Here is a 22,829-nt window from a genome sequence, read left to right on the forward strand (position 1 = left end):
GCTCGCAGCCAATCACAGCAAGCATTCTTAAATTTAATGCAACATGTGATTGGGCACTACCACAGTACAACCTATTCAGTCTGTGGTGTGGTGAAGTCAGGCCCAATGTATTTGTTGTTTGTACAGTTATTTAATAAATATGTCAATAATTTGAACACCTTTTTGGCATTTTGGGTATCTCATGAAGTATTGAATGAAGTACTCTGCTGGTATTGGTGTCTCTTTAAGGGTAGGCCTGGTATTTGGGGTTTGTTTCGTCCTAGCTGTAGCCTGACGTGCACCTTCCCAGACATGTAACTTAGGGTGACCAGACGTCCCGAAAAATTCGGGAGAGTCCCAAAATCCAAGCAGTTGTCCCAAAATCCAAGCAGTTGTCCTGAATCCCGAATCCTGCCCTAATTGTCCCGAAAATCACATTAGAGTCTGGAGTAGTTATTACCTGATAAAACATAAAAAACTGATGGTGGTCGTCCAGCTGCATCTCAATCATTTGTTGTGCAGCTCCCGCCGGCTGCATATTGGCTGCAGCAGTTCCTACATGAATTATGGGTGTTGTAGTTTTTAAATTGTGTACAGCAGTGGTGATGAAGTAGATGAAGAGAGTGCATACGTCTGTAATGAATGTACCAGGCGTCTTTTATTTTGTTGGCTTTTATTTTATATTGAGTTTAAAGGACAAGTGCACTTACATTGATCACTTCCATAAAACGAGAAATTGGAAAAGAGGAAAAGATTGAAAAATTTTTTTTAAATTAAATTAGGGAACTGATCACAGATGTCTTGTCTCTGTGTGTTTTACATCTATTGTTGCTTTAATTTGCAGCTATGCTTTTAAGGAAGCTGACATGTCATGACAGTCAAGCACAAATGATTAATTTCCCATCAGAATAACTGCTGTTTAACTTTCTGTTTACTGAGTAATAGATTAATCAGCTCACTGTTGCAGCTGCACAGTGATGCATCTTTTTTTATGACAGTCAGAATTTCACATTTAGATGGGTGACTTGTTTGTTAAAATAAGATAGTGTGTGATATTGCAGCTTTCCACCTACATTCTCTCACAGGATACAAAATGGCGGAGGCGATGTGTGTGTCGTGAGGGGCTTTCTCTGAGCTGAAAGAGAAATAAATAAATAAAGAAGTAAGCAAATCATGTTTGAAAGGATTTACCCAAAGGGCATCAGCTGACTGTCTACAGCTGCTTTTGGCCCTTCGAGTAGTCTCCATGGCAACAGTCCTTCCAAATCTGGCCACTGCCAGCCTCGCTCCATCATAACAACAAATCCCATTGATGCGTCTCTGGAATGCGTTGGCCTGCTTTTAGGGGGAAACCTGAGGCCATTTCACTCAGCGCTGAGTGAATGTACAGTTTCGATGTTGACTTCACCTCACTCTGCAGAAAGTAAAGCACACAGAAAACACAAAGGTGAGCCTCTGACAGTCTTACTGACATGTTTAAAAAGCTCAGAAAACAGTCTCTTTAAAGATTTGTCTTTCTGCTGCCCTTCAGTCTTCAGGTTTTAAATATTGCTCTTCAATCATTTTTAAAATGCATAACTCACTGAGCCCAGACTTCAGTGCCCAGACATAAATCACACCCTACAAGATAATGTTTGAAGATGAAAATGTGTATTTAAGCCCGCGCGTGTTGTCACTATTGGCTTTTCTAAAGGCTTAAAAGCTATTAAGCACCAATCCAGCTGCATCTCAATCATCTGACATTAAGCTTTTCACTCATTAAGATGTAATTGCTGTTGTCAAGCAACTGGCACATCATTGGTCAAAAATTAATTACTTCTCTGTGTAAAGCAGCCACTCTATAATAAGTCAGTGTGTAAATAAAGACTGAAGGGGGCCTTGAAGTCAGACTAGTCAGGGCGAGGTACATACTGTGGATCCACAAAAGGATGAGTGACAAATTAGTGAGCCTAATGAGAGAAAACTTACGCCAAAGCAATTCAAAGAAGCGTTGTTTGACGGCCGTGACACGTAGTAATTTCTGCAATTAATGAAACCTGCTTCAGATCTCTGGGGAGAGCACATTAAACTCTGTTGCTCCCTTTCAGTGTAAGCTATGTGATTGCAGCATGAGGCTAAGGTAAATATGTGTCACTAGGATTCCCGTAGGGAGCGATGAAGTCAATCCTATGTTTAGGAGGTTATTCATGGTGTGCGGAGCTTGGCAGTGATAGCGTCTGCTTACATGAGGGATAGACAGAGATATGGCTGCTCTAAAAGCATCTCTGGAAACTGAAGTCGTAATATTGAGTTACTCTAATCAACTACTGCATGCTATTGATCTTGTTTCCCTCACTGGCTGCTCGAGCAGTGAATGGATGTGCGGAGAACAGTATGGTCTTTGTGTGAAGTCCCCCCTTCCCCCCACTCGACCTCCCTCCATTCGCCGTGGCTAGTAACCCAAGCTTCGAAGTCACGAGCACCCCTCCTTCCCCCTCTGAGCAGGTAACAAGACCAGCTGTCGCCATGGTTACAAGCCACAACCAGTGGCGAGACGAGAGAAGGGGGGGAGGCCGTGTTCTAATCACAAGGACGACTCAATCACATCCAGCATCAGCTCGGCTGCACACAGGCAATCTCTCTCTCTGTGCAACATTTCTGCAACACAAGATTTAATCATCTCGCTGCCATTCTGCTAAACGCTGTATATCAGGGGAAAGGGAGAAACGCCTGACCGCCGCTCAGAATAGCACGATTAACAGCCTGAAGTGAAGAGCAAAGCCTCCGCTACCAGTTACTGTGAGTCAGCTGTAGATGCACACAGGCCATCTGGCTGCTAACACACTAGCAACGCTATCAGCCAAAAAGAGAAAAATATGTGCAGGGCGTCGTGACATCATGACTATGCAGCAGTTTCACAAGATATTGCTTCACCAATCATTAAGTTGTTTTTTCCCTGTTTAATATTTTTGGCCTTAAGCCATGTGTTAAAGCTCCAGTGTGTAGGATTTAAGGGGATATACTTGCAGAAATGGAACATAAAATAAGTATGTTTTCTTTAGTGTATAGTCACCTAAAAATAAGAATTGTTTTTTGGTTACTTAGAATGAGCCATCTATATCTACAAAGGTAGCAGGTCTTCGTCTACTGAGAATGCCATGTTGCACCATCTTGTTTCTACAGTAGTCTAGAACGGACAAATCAATCACTGGCTCTAGATAGGGCCATTCGCATTTTTTGGTTTTTGCAAAAACTGTTTATACAATAAGCACCGAAGGAATTCTGACCAGGAGAAGTTTCAGCCTGTTGCAGTTTTGTAGTCTACACTTCTAGAAGCCACTAAATCTCCCTAAATCGTATACACTGTTCCTTTAATATAGACTATAACTCTATTATTCAACTAAAACATGAGAAAATACTGTAAAAATCAATACACTTTAACCATTTATAAGCAGTGTATAATCAATTAATAAAACTAAATAATACAAATCTTGAAAGATGTAATATTCTCAGCTTAAAAATGTTCCTACATTTGTTTCCGTAATGTGTTATTAACCATTCATTAAATGTTGACATACTGCTTATAAATGTTAAATAAGAGGGGGGGTTAAATTACATGTTATTTTATTTCAATAAGGAGGATTAAATAGCATCTGCAGTATGGATCAATGTTCCCTGCATTAGTCTGTCCACCAACCCATCCATTCATCTAACCTCAACTCTGTTAGACTGTTGTCATGGCAACTGGGAGAGTGAGCCAGCTTTGAAATGTGACTCCTCCATAAAATTACAATGAATCCTATTCATATGGATCCTCCGTCGCCGCCACGGTGTGACACGAATACACATCGGTCTGTATAGATGATCTATATTGAGGGTGTAATATAAAAGGTGGGTATGTATGAATTCCTATCAGCTAATTATTCAGGTGTTTATATTTTTACTCAGTCATAGCTGAAGCGTCTTACATCCACCTGCAGCCAGCAGTCATCCCGCAGATGTTATGATCTTCTTAACATTAAAAAAAATCATAGAGCAGAAATAAATGAGGCATTATGGAAAATTAATCAACTCTACGAAGCCGCCCTTCTGATTAGAATTTATTAAACCACACAATTAGCATCGGTTAATTAGCATTGGTAACATACCTTCATCAATCCTAATAACAACAATACCACGGATTCTCTTTGAAATGCAAAACCACTGGAAATGCTTTGTCCTGAACATGAAAGACATTTAGACAGCAAAAATAATAATAAATTCCCCACAAAGCCTGTCTCATCAGTATTATCATTATTCTTGTGAATAAGGAGCTCGAGCAGTCTCTTGCCGACGTGTATGAGGGATGGATCACTTCCATTTCCAACCCACGCTTCCTCATGCATAAATTCTCATTTGTTTCTGCATTAGGGTCATTCTGCAGTAATTGTTTGTTTTACTTCTGATGATTGAATAACAACCTCGCGGCGGTGCCATGCTGTGTTTACCACATGTTGCTATGGTTCATGGGCTCCTTTAATTGGATTTTGTTGTTTCCTGGGAAACAAGGTAACCCACTGTATTGCTCAGCAACCTTACCAATTTACCCTGTGTGTGTTAAGATGCACGCTGATGGGTTTTGTATTTCAGATCCGTCTAGCTGATCCTAAATATAACTAAATGAGGCTCTTGAGTGCAGAAAATCAAAATTCAGAAGGGAAATGGAGCCCGGTATTTGTGACACTGAGCTGCATGTACTAGGCCTCGTCCATACATTTAAATGTAGCTGTGTGCAGCGGGTGAATTGTTTGTGTGCAGGGAGACAGGAGAGTGCTGTGTCCATGTGAACTGATGGGTGAATCATTACGAAGATAACACACAAGCTGTTAGCTTTTTGCTGGCGATGGTCAGGGCAGAGAGAGAAAGCGCTGTGACGAGTGGCATGTAATTACCATGGCTCACTGCCTCGGCTCGGCCCCCAGGAGCTGGACACTCTCACGCAGCCCTCCACATAAACAACTGCAACAAACAGCAACAACAACACTAAAACGTCCTTGAGTTTGTCACTCGGGCTGCAAGCGGTCCTCTATCAGAAGCTTCCAGACTCTTGGTCCACTCGATGCCTGAGTGACTAATCGCTTTAGAGAAGCGGGGACCAGCAAAGCCCAGGGGCACGGGGTACAACTACTGCTTCGATGCAATTCTCGAGTTTCAGGGGGGGAAACACAAGGATAGTGTGGAGCGTGAGTGACAGAGAGGCTCTGAGAAATGAAGGGTTGGCAGGAGGACGGGGGAGATGAGTGGGATATGAAAGGAGGGACTGTTGGGGGTGCCAGCAGCATATCAACACCCACCTGACTGCAGGAGGTGATATCTGCACATGTAGGCGCTCAGTTCCTCCTCACTTTTTCTCCTTTCCAATAGTGTGCAGGTGCCTCATTTTGAAATTGGCAAATTCTTTTAAGGAAAGAACAAGAGGCTGTGCACATCGTGAATCATGCAGGATGAACGCCATGCAAAATTGATGCCACTGCCTGCAAACTCCTCAATTATATAAGTTTGCCTGCATGTATGAATTTATTAATGTGTCTGCAGTGCTCTGTTTACAGCTCTATGTGCATGTGTGGATGTCTCACGGCTCTGCACAGCTGGTGTTTTGAGAGATGAAGAGGAGTCTGTCTCTCCCCTTTATCTGATACAGGAGATGATTGGAATATTAATGGACCACGCAGAGCCGAGCACAAGCAACGCCCAGGCAGATTTATTCAGCAATCAAGAGGATGTGATGAAGCAAAGAGTGAATGTGGAGAAAGTCAAACCATGTTGTCAGTGATGTTATTTGGGCATCTATCCCAGAGCTTTTACTTCAAGTTTGGTAAAAATCTTCGAGCTAAAGGACCAAATGAGAAATCCCATTTTTTCCTTGAAGAGTGTTTTTGGCCTCAGTGGAAGCACAAAAACGAAAAAGTAAATAATGAACCCTCGAGGTAGGAACAGAAATAGTTTCCCTTCAAAGGCCTTGTTTCATCACCTGTTCGTTTATCATATGCCACCTCTATCATCTCGCGGCGCCGCATGCTCACTGCTCCACGCTGTACCAGAGCCGCCAGCCCGCCGGTATCAATCACCCACCCTCCCACACTCCTCCCTGTGAACCCGCCCTACATGGAAACACAGGGACAGGAGCGCTGCTGTCATGACGGGCGAGATTAAATGAAGGGGGATGAAAGAGTAAAACCTTCAAAAGAACAGACACGAACAAGCCGGACAAATGAAACTCCTGACATGGATAGCAGGCTAAAGCACGGCCAGCGCTGACAGGCTTTCATTTGTAACCTCAAAGTCAAACAACACGGTGTGATGCTGGTGACGATGGAACAAACAACACATTGTTAATTTATCATCTGTTTCTAATTGTTTTGTTTCATGCGCTGCCTCACAATCACCTTAGCTTTTCACACACAAGTGGCTGATATACAACCTACGTACACACAGTGTGTCAGTGTGATTGTGTTCATCACATTCTGTACATACTTGTGTGTCTCACTGTGTGTCTGTGCGGGCCTCTTGCCTCTGCTATGTTTCCAAGAAATGATTTGTTTGTCTGTTTGTATATATTTGCACATCTTTTATTGCTTCCAACAAGAAAATTAATGAAGGCAATTATGTCACAAGTCCTGCACACAAAAGACTCTTACTCCTGTGAGTGTGTTCACCATGGCAACCATCTCCTCATCCTGCTGCATCACTGCCGTCAAGTGACCACTAACAACAGGAGCTGAGAAAACAAACCGGAGAACATATTTCGGCAAATCGACTAGGGATTTTTGAGAAAAAATGTTTTTCACTGAGCCGGCTCGGCGATCTCGGCCTGTTTTATATTCACATCAAGTTAACATTTGAAGTGTACTTGTCCAATTTCATAGCACCAATCTATGAAGCAATCGGCTCATATTACTTGACAAGTTCAGCTTCATATTTGACATCAATTAGTGGGCTCTTGTCGGGGGTATTTTTAGCAGTGACAGACAGTGACCGCTTCGGAACACTAACAGCTGTGAAATGATACTGAATGGCGGCATTTAACCATAACACAGTATTAAGCTGCAGACAGACAGCCGAGTGTCGCTGTATGTGTGTGTGTGGTGCAGAGTGCGCCAGCTTCAGGGATGCTAGCCACTGCACTGGTCTTTACTGGAGCTGGGCCAATGTCATTTCACAGCGCTAAGCCTTGTAAGATAAGATGGGGGACATCAGACCCTGACCAGCTCAAATGAATGGGATGTCACTTCTGCTTAGAACCACAAGCCTTGTCCTCTACACCGGTGAGCATGTGTGTGTGTGTGTGTGTGCAGACTCTAAGCAGAGAGGACATATCCAATCCTAAGGAAAGGGTTCCACTGTCCGTACCCTGGCTGGTGAGATGTAATACGACCCCCCTCCCTCTAGGAAAAAGATCCAGGACATCTGCTCAATGATAGTTGATTTTTAATCTGGCCTGGGTAATTGCCCTGAAACAATGGTGGCCTGGGTCCTGCAGGATTTCTGTTGCCTCGGGCAGGCGCAAGAACAGGTGGGTATGTTCTTTTTGCCTTCAGAAATTGAGCCCTCCCAATTCTAATTTTCCACAGACAGATATTTGCACATAAAATAGGTACAATGTGAACCTGGCCGAGGAGTAATTAGTCATGTCGGTGGTGCCAGCACAACCTCAGCCTGGCCACAGATCATCTAAAGGTTACCCTCCTCAGATGAGGTTGAAAGGTTGTTTATTTCAGACTGTGGGCCTGGGGTGTTGCCATGGCAACCTTTCATGGGTCTGGCAGTGGCGGGCACTAGGGTGGAGCTTGGCGTCGGCCTGGGAGGCAGCAGGCACACAGGTGCCCCGGCCCAAGCAGCTGCCTCCCCTGTCAGATAAAGAGCGGTTTGTTGTTTTCTCCCTTTTTCCCCCCAACACGCACGTCAATCTCCCTCGCCCTTTTCACTTCTCTGTCTCCTCTCTCTTCTCTTCCCCTTTTTTTCTCCTTGGCCTTTGATCAGGGATTGGATTTGCTGGTAGAATGACAGGGGCAGGAAGTGCTCCGAGGCACAGGAGGGGCTGGGGGGGCCCCAGAGCTGGGGCCAGGGCTGTCCACAGTGCTCTCTGTTTCCCTGGGCCTGCGTCATCCCTGGCCTGGCCTGGCCTTGCAGTCACAGAGCCTGGCTTTCAGCCTTGACTCTCATCATGGTCTATCTGTCAGACTGGCCTAGTCACAACAGCCCAGGCCCACTGATCACACAGGGGGAGGGACGGCTGCAGATTGAAGTCCTGCCTGGATACAGCCCAGGGCACAATACCATCATGTATTTACCCACAAATCACAAAGACGACCTTCTCTGTGTCCTCAGGCTGGATCGTGACCTCTGACCCCTCCCATTCTATCCAGTAGGATCACAGGATTTCACTTCTCTAACCTCTTGTACAATCCTTTCAACTAACTTAAAAATCAGTAGCTGGCACCTTAAAGACAACAATAGATTAAATAATAACAGGGGATACACTGGACTGTAACAACCAGCAGCTGAACTCATAAAACTTACCGACAATTTCAAAGATCTGACTCAAGCCTAATAAACTGCAACTGGCCTAAGTGGAGCTCACATCTTCTTTGACAGTCTCTAAACTGTGGTAAGCATCACATGATACTATTTCAAGCTAACTAAAGTGAGCCAGGCTAAATTGGCCACAACTGTAGAGTAATAGCATCTACAGTATAGCTAATATCTGTTCCTATTTTCCCTTACAAGCTACATCACAATATGCTATACAATTCTGTAACAGTCTTCTTCTGTTCCACGTTTTACAAAAAGGGATAGTTTGACATTTTGGGAAAATCTTATCACTTATTTATCTACTATTAACTTATCTGACCTCTTGTCAAGAGTTACATAAGATGACTGATACCACTCTCATGTCTGTGTGTTGACTGTGGAGCTGGAACCAGGAGACAGTTAGCCTAGCTTAGCATAAATACCATGGATGTATAAAGAGAACTGGATACAGCGTCGGAGGCGAGACCCTGTTAATTCCTATGAAAGTTGTTCAGTTGCCCATGACGCCAAAAAAGTTTGAGTTTTGTGTGTGAAATTACCCAGATCCTCTGGGGGGTTCATGACCTATAGTGCAGCCAGCCGCCAGGGCATGATCAAGATGTTTTGGCTTCATTTTTTGGCAGCGGTCATCCCTCTATCTTTATATACAGTATATGGTCCGAACCAAGATAGCAAACTTAATTACCTCTTACAATCTTTATCAAATGAAACGCATAGCCTACCAGATCCAATCCTTCTGTGCTTACCTTTCACAGGAAAAGCCCTGGACATATATACACTAAGCAAAAGACTATTAAAGGAAAGCCTGCAGTAGCTTAGGCTATACAACAACATACCTCAGACAGACTGCCAAGCTGATCTGCGTCAATAGGACCCCGGTAGCTGTCCCAAATTCGCATCACAACTGTTAACACTATTCGCATGAAAATGTTTTATTGAACAAGTGTTGTAACTGTCGCAAATTTTCACACAGTGCTATTACTGTAAAGGCCTAAAGACCCAGTTGTGATCTAACTACAGAATGTATAAGTATTACAAGGAGATATATTAGCATATTTATGTATTAACAAGAGACATTGCCACTTATGTGCACGGGTGGAAAGTGTAACACCATGTCTCTTGTTCCACTTGTGTACATTACAGTACATGTGCAGGGGGCCACTGACAGCAGGGCAACTGTCCCACACAAACTTTCTGCTGTAACGGTATGGGTGGAGCAGCACCTGAGACGCCTGAGATCTCCTGTGACGCCCTGCCCTCCTTCCACTGTTTACTGGCCAGCTTATCCTGTTTATTTGATTCAATTACAAAACACACTCTGTGACTGATCTGTTTACCGTGGCTCTACGCCAGGGAAAATAGTCATGTTCCCGGTGATTCCAAGAAACCTGGCATAGTGGTCAGGGAGGCCATGACGATGACATGTCAGTGCAAGGATAACACAGCGCTGCCCTTATAGTCACAACTCAGCACAAACTGTAGCCTTGACAGGTTGCACAAGCTGTACTCACACGTGCTCTCACTGATTCAAGTCAATAAGAGATGATTGGCGGAACATAACTGGTGGATGAAGACGAGACACGTGAAGAAAAGAGACAGTAATGTTTGACCGTACAGCCTCACTTTGTCTAATTCTAAATTCATTTCAGCCTCACAGATTCTGGCAACAACAGCGTCTCTGTTTCTCTTCCTTTCCTCTGAGAGAGGGTAAAGTTCAGTTTATCTCCCCTCAAATCGCTCCAGATATCTTTGGCGCCACTTCAAAATAAGCATGAAGAATTCCTGCTCCAACATTGTAAAAATCCGAGGCAGCTGTTTTGTGCTTCTAAGGCTTATCTTCCCCATGTAAAGACATCTCCCAGCAAACACAATAGCCAGCTGTGGCCAAGTTGAGGTTAAAAAAAAGCCACCATTTAAGCTCACATAATTACTTTTCTGTCCCCTGCAAAACTCCCTCTAAGAGAGTGAGGAGAGAACACTTTAGTTTATACAAACGTAACACCATAACTGCGCAGTAATTTCCTTGGCAGCAGCCTGAGCTGGCGTGTTTCTGAGAGCCATCTAGCTGCTGAGGGATTACAAGCTGTTCAAAGCCTCAGTAGGTATGTGGGTTTGGACGGCTGATGTTTTTCCACAGCAGTAAATGGTATTGCAGTTAATTCTGTATTTTGGCACCCATCTGCAGCTGGAAAACAACTTCTCAGTGCCAGAAGCTGTTTATTATTGCAGAGTGCTTTTACCCAAAATGGCCATTCAGCTACTGTGGTGTCCATGTTGTTCTGACCTGGTTGCATAGTAACCAAGCTAGAACGTGGCATGCTGGAGGATAAACCTGAGCATGAGCACAAGCTCACGTATGCACCCGCACATTATTACAGAGTACAAACACAGCCAGTCATATGCGTTTGAGAATGTGTGGATCTTTACAAACAATAAGAGAGGGATGTGAGTTCAAGCTTTATCTGACACAGCGTTTTTCCAGTGAAGTCATACGTGCATAAATATCCCGGGCTGCACATTAAGTAGACCACAGTGATTATTTCCAACTGTGGTGCAGCTTTGTCACCGTATCGTATGTGGAGCAGCTGAGATTTGCATGTATTTTTAGCTGTGTGCAGGTTTATTTTTCCCCGTTCCATACTAGAAAAGAACTAACCCGGTTACTGCCTCCTGATATAGATACAACTCATCATCAAAGCGTGGAAAAAGCAAGGTGAAAAACAGCAGGAATGCACACAATAGTAGAGCAAAGTCCCAGGAATGGGTTAACAGTGGACTCAGAGCTTTCATTTCCTCTTCTGTTCCATCTGAACAAACAAGGCGGGTGACCTGACAGAGCACAGAGGGGCGGGGCGGGTAGGATGGAGGAAGAGAGAGGCGGTGGTGGTGGAGGGGGTGCCGTGACTGGAATATAACCAACGAGAGGGGGGAGGAAGGGGTGGGAGAGGACAAGCGGACCACGTGATGGTGAAAAGCCTGCAGGCTGCAGTGCTGGGAAAGGCAGACAGAGACATCCCCCCATATTGACGCTGCCGTTTCACCACAACAACAGTTCTGGGAAATGGCTGCCGTCTGTACTGTAGCTACTATTTACATGGGACTGATTCAGCCTGCTTATCGCTTTCATCATCAGCTACAGTGGCTGGTCTGACCCTCATGTTTCACTCCTCCCATTGATCCCCCCCCCCTTTTTTTTCCACGCTCTGTGTCGAGGCTTTATCTTTCATGAATGAAAGCAGAGAAATGCAGAGCAAATAATGAAAATAAGGAGGGTGAGATAAACACAAAGCTCGTTACAGGGTAGAAAAAAGCAGTGGTGCTCAGGGATGATGAAGGAGGGAGAGAGTGCAGTCTGGACCAGAAGCACTGGAGACATGAGTCATGGCGAGCAATCTCCCAGGGGGCTCGTTGGTGCAGTCTATAAATGGAAATAGCAGAAAAACAGCGGCTTCCCTCGCCCACCCAGGACTAGGTTATGCCTTATTAGAACTTGATGGCTTATGACAGCCACTGCTTTGTTTAGCCCCAGCCTGAACTTCACTCTCTTCTGCTTTCCTGACCTGGCAAACGCAATGGAAAAGTGAATGTAAATGAATACATATATATAAAGTAAGCTGCTTAGTGTCAGAAAAATCTTTCTGGGATGTGTTACTGAAAACAGGGCATGAAGTGTTTTTAACTAGAAGCTCCTCACGGAAGTAGCTGTCTTATTTTGTCATCATAAATGCAACCTATATCTGTTAAAATAAGTTGATGAGTGACATGAACCAGTTAACTTGGCTCCTTAGTTTCCCCTTGGCTACCCTGCTGTGGAGCTGGCCTAGATCAAACATTGCCAGATATCTGGGACAACCTTCGGGGAAAAAAAAAAAAAGATACAAGAATGTCTCGTAAAGTGACCGAGAGGGAAGCATTGCCTCGAAAAATATACAGTATACGTATGTTCTTAAATCTGTAACATGTCGGAGGGAAATAATGTACTTGTAACCCCTCTACAGTTATTAAACACATCATTAGTAGTTACTTTTAACATTAAGATTTTACATAAAAAACATTGGATCACACATTGTGGAAAACTAAACCCTTTGGCTTGTCTCTAGTTGGGATTCCTTTTAAATGTATTATGTTTTTGTTATTTATTTACAATGAGATTTTAGTAGTTCCACCATAGAGACGTTTCCCCACTAAGCAATTTAAATAATTGTTTGGGTCTAACTAAAATGATCCGGTATTCAATCCACTAAAGTGAAAATGCTGTCTGAAAAATTGAAATACATGTTGCAGAATGTCATGACTTTTTTTATAAAAAGTGATCAACAATTTACATTTATATATATTATTATTAATCACATCACGACCCTGTGAAGGGGGCCTGATCCTTGAGTTGAGAAATAAGAGAACCAAGAGTCTGGCGATACGTTATGAATCGCGATACAGGTTTACAATATATTGCGATACTTTAAGCAAGACAATATATTGCGGGGGGGGTTTATATTTTTTTTTTATAGGAAAACTGTAAATGCCAGTAATGTACCCATTGTGACTCTGCCCGTTTCATGGGCCCATCTCCTTTATGTTTACACTAGAAATATTTTTGTTTCATTGGAGAATTAGAGTCAAATTGCCAGAGGTTAGGGCTGCACAAATGATTAAATATTGATCACGATCCCAATTTTGGCCTCCCACAATTAACTGAACACAGTCAGCTGTGATATGGCTGCTGCACATGCACCCTGCAGCTGCAGCCTGGGAAAAACTTTCCTGAATGTTGCAACTGCAGACAGGCCAAGCGAAAATCCTTCGTCATCAACCACCATCATCGTCCATTGTTTGGACACAGGAAAGAACAAATCATACGCAATAAGTGCATGAGACATGTCTGTGCTAAATATATATCCATAGAAGATGCACTGGAGTCTTTTTTTTAAAGCCAATTGGTAATTAGCGTGACAGTGAAAGCAGTGCTCTCTCAAAATGCAATAAAAACATTTGTCCCTAAACACAATAAATAATCATGATAAATAATCGTGATCTCGATACTGATCAAAATAATCCTGATTGTCATTTTGGCCATAATCCCGCATACCCCTTACTGGAGATAGATTACAACACTGAAGGATCCAGTGGTCGGGAGTTTAAACAAAACAAAATGAACCACTGCCAAGAATCTTTGCGTGTAATCTATTAATAAAATATCAGTACAGTGTTTTTAAGAATCGATGCAGTATCACAACAGTACAGTAAAGTATTATGTGATATCACGATTAGGAAATGTATTAATATTTTCTTACACCACTAGAAACCACAAATGGCCCTATCTAGAGCCAGTGTTTGGTTTGTCTGTCTGGGCTGCCGTAGAAATAACATGGTGGACTCTGTGGAAGAAGACCTGCTCCATATATAGATGTAAAGGGCTCATTTTAAAGTAACAAAAACATGACAATTCTTATTTTCAGGTGATTATACACCACAGAAAACATAGTTATTAATATTATATACCATTTCTGCCAATAGATGCCCCTAAATCTTACACACTGAGACCCTTAAGTAACATTTTGAATGCAGCACTTTTACTGTTTTGCAAACCACAGGTATGTTACACTTGTACATGTCATATGTAGCAGGTATGTTGAAACTTAATGGTTCAGTTTTCAATTGTATGTTGTGACAATGTTGTGGCAAATGTGTGGTTAGCTTCTATCACTGCAAATACCTCCAGACATGTCCTAAACTGTCATTAAAAAAACCCTGTTTTGTTGGTCTTGGACAGTGGTCTGCAGCTCGGCAGCCATCTTGTCTAGGTGTCATGCCATCCACTATGCCCTCCTCCTACTGATGAGACACTAAACTCATACACATGTAATCTGAACGTGTGAAACGTTTGAAATGTGACATACTTGTGGTTTGCAGAAACATACATGCCAACATGTTATGTTATGGGCTGTAAGGGTACACATGGCAACAAAAATATCAAGTACATGTTTCTGAGAAAGATCCATTAGAAAAAGGCACTCGTCTGTAACACAGAGAGGCAGGTGTTTATATTCAGAAGTGCTCCGAAAGGACGTATCTGAACAATGTCAACCCCCTACATTCACGAGGCACGCCTTTGTCTCTCCTGATAAAAAGGTGACTGGCTACACTACATGTCTGCCTGATTTCGTCAGTGTTGTCAGGGGCACTACACCACCTGCTCTGTACCCTCCCTCCCCTTTCTCCACCTCTGAGTGCAATCTGCCCACCTGCTTCTATGGTAAGCAGACACACCCTGCCCACTGTTCCTCCCTCCTAGCCTGTAGCTAAAGTAGAGCTAGTCTGCACAGGAGCACAGACGCAGACAGAGCTCCAGCATGTCTGGCCACCATACCAGAGGAGGGAGGGATCTACGTTGCTGTGGGCCTTTTGTTTAGCTGCCACCACTAAAAACTCCCCGCCAGGTCGTGTTTGCTCGTCTTTTTTTTTTAACCTGTCGTCACACTGAGGCAGTGAAGACATTATCTCAGTGGAGTAAAAGCGAGAGGTAAAGTGACAGAGGTAGCTGTAAGTGCCTTGCCGAAAACACCTCCGAAGCCCTTTGACTGTGTTTTTGTGAAGGCACAGTAAAGTTTACAGGTTGGACGAAGATGAACAGAAAGGGGATGCAGGTGAGGGGCCGTGGCTCCCCGCTGAAGGCGACCCCTGTGTTTGTTGTTGGGGTTGTTGTTTTAGTAATAATACTGTGTGTTTATCTAGAGATGATGCTGATGTTCCCTTGGTGACTGATATTAGACAGCTCTGCGGTTTCATCAGTGGCTGTTATGACGTTTTGACCAGAATAAGAATAAATGTCTAGGACAATTTGCCACCTTCTTCTCTGTGTGTGTATTTTTTCATCCTGATTGTATTTCATAAAAGCCTTTAAAAGGGAACGCATTTTTAACAGTGATTTATTCCAAATATATTTCTTTCAGAAAAAGTCTAAACAAACTAGTGAAGCGCAGTGGAGTTACTCATTTCTTGAAAATCACTGAAGCAAACCAAACAGCAAGCGAGTAAAATTATCTCACCAGAAAAACACGTCTTCAAAGCTGAATATGAGATAACACGACACGAGTTGGTAAAATGTTTTTTCAATGGATTGTGATGAAATTGTGACAGAATGTTGCAGTAAACACAAAAACAACACTCAGATATGAACAGCTCTTCACACACATGCCAAAACATCTCCTATAATTTCAATAAAGGCTTCAAAAACGAATATAAATAAATAAATGTGTACATTTAATAAAATGCCTCCATTTTGCTGCATAGTTTCGTTCTGTCAGGTTGCAAACATACAAAATGACATGCAGTTTGTTTAGTATATGATGCAACTGACAGCAACTGGTAATAATACGGCAGTGTGCAGTAATGATGTGCTTTTAGTTTCAGTTTATAAGCTTTATTTGTTTTTCCTCCAGCTAGATGAGAGTAATGCTGCTTCAGCACGGCGTAAACAGCCCACAGGGGCTCATTCTTAAACATAGCCCTCCTCCGTATACTGATCTCACCGCAGGGCTTTGGCTTTCCATCCCAGCAGCCCTCTGGCCCACATGACAACAGGAGGCCTGTTTCTCCCGCAACATAGCAACACCGCCCTGAGCTAACTCTGACCCTTGACAGTCAAAACATATTACTGGCCCAGGTGACAGGGGCTTTAAACTAAAGCAATACAAATACTCCGGGGGGGTAGGATGCTGTAAATGTTCACACCGGCTGTTGAGCTAACATGATGTCATTGGGAGAGATTTGAGTAGATACCATATATTTGCTCTGTTAAATAACAATTTTCCAAACAGGAATTGTAAACAGAGGAGCTCGGAGTGTGAGCTCAGGGCCACGGGGAGAGCAGCTGAACCAGACGTTCGAGTCTCATATTTCAAAGCCGCTGAGACATTTCAGGCCTCAGCTGGGCCACATCTACTGTAAGTCTGATTCATCTTGACATCTTTGCAAGGTTAAAGACTCAGGAAAACAAATCTACAGGCCCCTTATACACAGGCGTTACCCAGCCAATCTATACCCACAGGAAGATGGAGTTGTTCTTTTTCATTATCACCGCAGGGGTTTGAGTCATCGTGGAAGACTTCTGGCCCACTGTGGCGGCGCTGCACTAGCATAAGTCACACAGAGGCAGAAAAGAAAGCAGGATAGGTAATTCACCACTATGTCCTTACGCCTCCTTCAACAAAGTCTGTTGTTTGTCCTCAAAGACAATGTGCTTGTGTTTATATGCCCTCATACATATCAATTACTTTACGACTTGGGCAGTGTCATCCTCAAGGTGCTTGAAAATTAGGTTTCAATGTCAGCTGAGAGGCACATTCCAGACTAAAATAACGAAGCTTTCACCTCCAGGCTGTTCAGCCTCCTCGTCAGCATGCAGTGACTGAAACCAAAACCCTCCCATCTAAATAACACTGAAATCCAGGCTTACACAAGCAACGTGTTCCTCTTGCATCAGCAAATGAACTTCTTTCCACATAACAGTTCAGCTGTCAGCAACTATGGTGAGTGTTTATGAGGAAAAAGAAAGAGGAGGGGAAGTGAAACCTCTCTGTGCCTCTTTGTTGCTCGAGCACATGGAGGTTTGGATTCCTGAAAACTCGGACAGCAAAAATGGCGTCACCCTCGCTCTGAGTCAGAGACACAGAGTGTGCCCTGGATGAACTTCCTGTTTCAGTCTGCCACAGATATAGGGTTTCTCCAGCCAGGCCACACACAGGAAGTGAGTCACACTTATTCACCAGTCGTCTGCAGGCTGCAGACTCGTCAAGCCCCAGAGTGACAGGCCGTGGAGGGGGCCAAATTAGCTTCTGAAACTTTAATCTCCTGCAACTCAATTATTTAATATCTGAGCCACCCACTTCAAAGGAATACCTCAGCTCCCTCCTCCCTGGCTGACTCGATGAAGGCTTTCATTCCCGTCTCCTAAAGGACTCACCCATTTTATATATCTACCCTGCGGTTTGAATGACGCTCTGCTGAAATCTTACAGTGCTCCCTGAAATCAGAGATACACTGCGCTAATAAACTGCAATGCATTAAGAGCTGTGGTAGCTGGGGGTGAAATTATAGTATGAAACTTCAGTTTTGTCTCTATGTCTTCACACATCCTAATTTTGGATTCCCCGTCCAATTGTTAAACAATCATTTGCAGCTGCAGAGCGTAATCTCTTCAGACTCAAAGAGGCAAGAGGAGGAAGCAATTACTGTGATTTGGAATGGAGCGTGAATACAAAAACCTAATGGAAATATGCAAAACAAGCTTATGTAATAAATAGGAGACGAATTTTAATGTTAGCAGCAGTGACAAAATTATAAATATACAGTCTAAGTCACGTTTTCTGTACAACAATAAATGTCCTCTGAATGTAAATGATGTCCTTGTTTACGGCAAGATTCCTAATGGAGATGAGGTCATCGAAATGAGCAGGCAGCAAAGGTAAAAAACAGAAATAACCTTGAGACGTGGGCCATAAATTATTTTGGAATTGGCCTTGATTTTTGTCTCACCCAGCCACATAACACATTTCCAGACCTGCATAGCTATTGGCTCTGTGGAAAAGTGGATCAGAGAAGTGGAAAGTTAATCCCCAAGACCTTCCCAGCCAGAGACGAGAAGAGGGGGGCTGCTGGCAACTGCAAAGCGGCAGCGGGGGCTTTGTGTCTCTGCGGATTCACACGCACGCACACTGATCCTGCTGCAATGACACATACACACACACACAGCCACAAAAATACAGACAGCCATACAGATACACTTACACACAGACTTAAAAAACACTTCCTTATACCAAAACCCAATTTGACATTTGAATCTCATTTAGTATTTTTGTGAAGGTGCAGAAAACACATAGCAAAACCAAATGTAGCACACTTAGCTAGGTCTTTGTTTACACAACATTTAAAGCGTTAATGTTATATTTAACTACTATTACAAAGGCTACATGTTTTTATGTAGAGTTAGCCAAATACATATCTTGATAATTGTTTTGTAATGTTACAGAAAAATTAGTAAAATAACCCACATAGCATCTACCTTTCACTGGTTTACCCGAGTGGCTATTGTTAGCTAGCATCAACATTAGCTAAGCTACTGTCTTGAAACAAAATATCTGAGGCACATTTCTACGATACTATACTGTCCATATTCTGTTTGATGACCCACTTAGTTTATTTTTATCACACTAATGCTACAGGAAGCTTGAAATTTTCAGTTGACAGTTGGTTAGAGTGTTTAATAATTGGCTAGCTATCAGCTGGCCTTTTGACTTACATTGAAACTGACATCTAACAGACACCTAAGCGGAAACTAAGCTGACCCACTGGCGATAGGATGCCAGGAAGCCTGCTGACCATTTTCAAATTCACATAGAAAATGAATGATTCATACTAGGAATTGTTTTTGTAATTTGACTGTACGGTGCCAGGGTGCATTAAAAAACAGAGGTCTGGGCTAATTATCTATGAATCAATTATTAATGTTCATTAACTGGCCCCAGGCCGTCAAAAACATTTTGCAGAAGTGGCTCACGTGCAAAGCAGGGAGAGTATCTCTACCTTTGTGCGTAATTCAGTTAACATACCTATCTACTTTTGGAGTGCTGGGGCTAAAAACAACGAGATGGATAACGTGCAAGAGAGGTGACAAAATAAAAAAGAGTGCTACCAACTTGGGTCAGCTGAAATTAAGCTACTGCAGATTGCCTAGGCACCACACTGTAGCAGGGACTGCCTATTGTTCCAGTGGCCCATTATAGACCGAATTGCCATAACAACAACCATCACTTCCAGGTAGATGACTGGCAACTGATTGCTCACTAACCAATAGAGGCCAGCTTCAACTGGCTTCAATTAACCGTCAGAAAAGGCTGACAGCAAGGCAAAGCGATGAAAATATTCTAAATATATGTGGCTAAAAACTAACCAACTGAAGCAGCACTTGTGTAGCACAGTTTTGTGTGACGCATTTTTTACCTGGATGTTAATGTAAATAGACATTGTAATTCAGTCTATTTCAAAACCCCAGTAGAAAAATGTTCCATTGGGTGGAAAGCCCATTTGTCCGACAGCCCATTATAAAAACAAATGCCCATTTCTTTAAAGGCCCTTTTATGCTGAAAATACTCTTTTTAATACTCTTCCAAACAGAAGCACATGGCTAATTCTTAGGCAGAATGGCGTCATCGGACCTTCCCGCTATAACAAATAAGGCATTGCCCATCCTACTCTACCTCTGACTCGCTAGTATTCATTGCACTCTTTGGTGGGGTTGGTTAGGTTTAGGCATAAGGAGTGAGATTAGTTAGGGTTAGGGGAAGAATATCAGGATAAGCCAATCAGAAGCAGAATACGATGGGTCATGCCATTGCCATGAAAAAATATCACAGAATTCTGTGATATTTTTTCACAACAGACCTTATGGCTGGATATTTAATTTATCAATCCGTCTTCCCTGGATAGCATTACGTAGTGTTCCATGCAGCAGAGATATTACGATGGTAGTGAGCGCTTAATCCCTTAAGAAGAACAAGTGACTCAAGTTCCATCATGGCCGCACATGGGTGATTGTTTGTCAGTTTGGAGGACTGATGTTTGTAGCAGCTGAGTGGTGTATGTGTCAGTTCCAACAGCTATACACAGTACATACAGAGATGCTCCTAATCAACCAGGGGAAAGAGGGTGTGAAACATTAGGAGGCAGGGCCGACTGATTGCAGGCCATGAATCTTTCTAACTACAGGGAGAGTGTGTATTTTCAAAGCAATCAGCCTTCGGAGCAATGGGCGTTTGTTTAGGGGATAACTGGCTGTCGGACAAATGGGCTTTTAGTCCAATGGGACATTTTTTGGAATTTTGTGATTTTGGAAAAATGGACCATCAGAACAATGGCACACTGTAGCTCCCCTCTTTTAGCTAGCAAGTCAAAGAAGCTTTTGAAGGGATAGTCCTAATTGGAAGTTTGGGAAATATTCCTATTGCTTTAATTTCCTGAGAGTACGTTGATAAGATTAGTTGGCTATACCTTAACTTGGCATAAAGACTGGACACAGCTAGAGTATTTATTGGCTGGGACATGTTGCTAGGCAACAAACAATATAAAATCTTAAATCTTAATGAATGAGCTGTCGAGGTGCTGGTAGGTGGATTTTGAAACTTTTAGACAGAGCCAGAATAGCTGCTCTGCCATGTTTGCAGTCTGTATGCTAAGCTAAGCTAACTGGCTCCAGCTATCATTCCAATACAAAAGTGTTATTGAGCTTTTCATCTAACTTTCAAATGGTTAAATATTCAATCGTTTTGTGGCAAAGAGTTCCCTGTTTGGGAGGATAGTACCTTTGGTTCCATATTTAACCTTTTCATAAGAGGATTTTTAAGAGTACAGTCTAGCCTCACCACATAACAACCGTCTTTTAAAATGGTAAACAGGAACAACTATGGCTGCCAGCATCACATCATATCTGGCACCATTCGCCTGGAACAGATGGCTTACCAGGCAGACTATATTAAATGTACCTAATGAGCCAGAGCATGCATGATCTCATGCTAGCCTACTTCCATTCTTAATCTCCCTATATCATGCACGTGTGTGCGGGTGTAAGCGAGAGGTCTCGCCAGTATGTGTGCACTAATTCGCCTGCTGCATGCATACAAATGCAGATGTGTACAGGCGCAGGATGCAGGATATACTCCGCTCTCTTTAAAGCCTTTTTCTAAGTGGAATGACTCTATCAAGGGAACAATGGGTATTCTGAGCCCAGCAATGTGACAAAGGTTCACACTGACACGCTTTCCTAAATTAGGCTGTTCATGCACAGGAGGGAAGTGAGTCCTGCTTCTATTCTTTTCTACTCGAAGGTCATTGTGTAGACAGGAAAGGCTACACAGACATATGACTTGACATGGTCTCTAAAGTAGGTTAAGGGCACTCTACTTGCAGATGTAAAAAAAAAAATGCAGAGGGACTCTATTTAAACTGTGCAACAATGACGCTGTGGCATGTTTAAACTAACTGATTCCTTTATTGTCATGCTTGACATCGATCCCTGAGGGGTTTGGATATCTTGGGGTCCATTGTTACAGAGGGATATATTATCACAGTCAGACGCTAACAATTACACTGACAGTTTAGACATTTAGTTGATGGTCTTATTCAGTGGTGAGCTAATAATTCCCAGCTCACCAACAATGCAGGCAACCTAAAGTGCGCATCTCTCTAGACACTAGTCATCTATCTCTGACAGCTGGAGAGAGAAGCCCACCCATCTCCTCTTCACCTCTTCACCTCCAACTATACAGAGACCTTCAGCATGTGAACACCAAGACCTTAACTGATGTCATTATGAGATAAACTGCATTACGTCAAACCCTGTTTTTTTTTTACAATGCATGTTTTCCCCTTCACGTAAACACAGGCTGCTCATGAAGACGTTGCAACATTGCAGCGGTGAGCTGCAGATGTGAACAGAGAGGCCTTTGAAGGAGCAGGGCCTCCTCGACTCCACTCCACTCCTTCCCTCCCCGGTCCGAACTCCCACCGCACAAGTCTGCTTCCAGGAAACCAGCTGTTGGACTGGGGAGAAGGGAGGAGGTGATATTCTATATCAGGGCTGTGAATCACAGTTCCATGCTCTGTATTTTTCCTATGGTGGTTTGGCTGCCCGGCTGGCTGGCTGGCTGGCTGAGCGGCTGGCAGGGTGCATGAGGAGGAATGTGTTGTGGAGCGGGCCTCAGCGCTGAGGGACTGACTGGGAGACTGGGACAGGGGGTTGCTGGGTTATTACGTGGCCCCGGGGGTGCTTATTTAAACCAAAGTCCTGTCTGGACTATTGCACTCAAACACTGTTATTGTGCTGCAGCTGCACGAGAGACAAAGGCAGAGAGTTGGAAATAGGGAGGAGGAAGATGGGAGAGAGTCAGAAAGGGAAGGAGAGAGTTATCGTGGGAGGGGGAGAAGCGGGAAGACAGAAGAGAGAAGAGGTCTGGACAATGTCATCCCTGCTTCCCAGGAAACAGCAAAAACAATAAGTAAAAATGAGTGAGCCCAGTAGAACAGAAGAGGGGACAGTGCAGGGACAAGCCATAATTGGGCATTGGATGACGAAAGATCTAATGTTATGCAGAGTTAAATATGGAACTAGAAAAAGCCCACACTCTAAAAGTGTCTGTGAACAGTAGGTGCAGGATGTTGGAGGTAAAAACAAACACTGCAGGTTTGACTGAGTGTGCATATTTGGGTGTGACACACATTTTGAATCGCATCCGGTATGGAAAGATTTA

This window comes from Epinephelus moara, chromosome 19 (genome assembly GCF_006386435.1).
Source record: "Epinephelus moara isolate mb chromosome 19, YSFRI_EMoa_1.0, whole genome shotgun sequence".
Classification (NCBI taxonomy): domain Eukaryota; kingdom Metazoa; phylum Chordata; class Actinopteri; order Perciformes; family Serranidae; genus Epinephelus; species Epinephelus moara.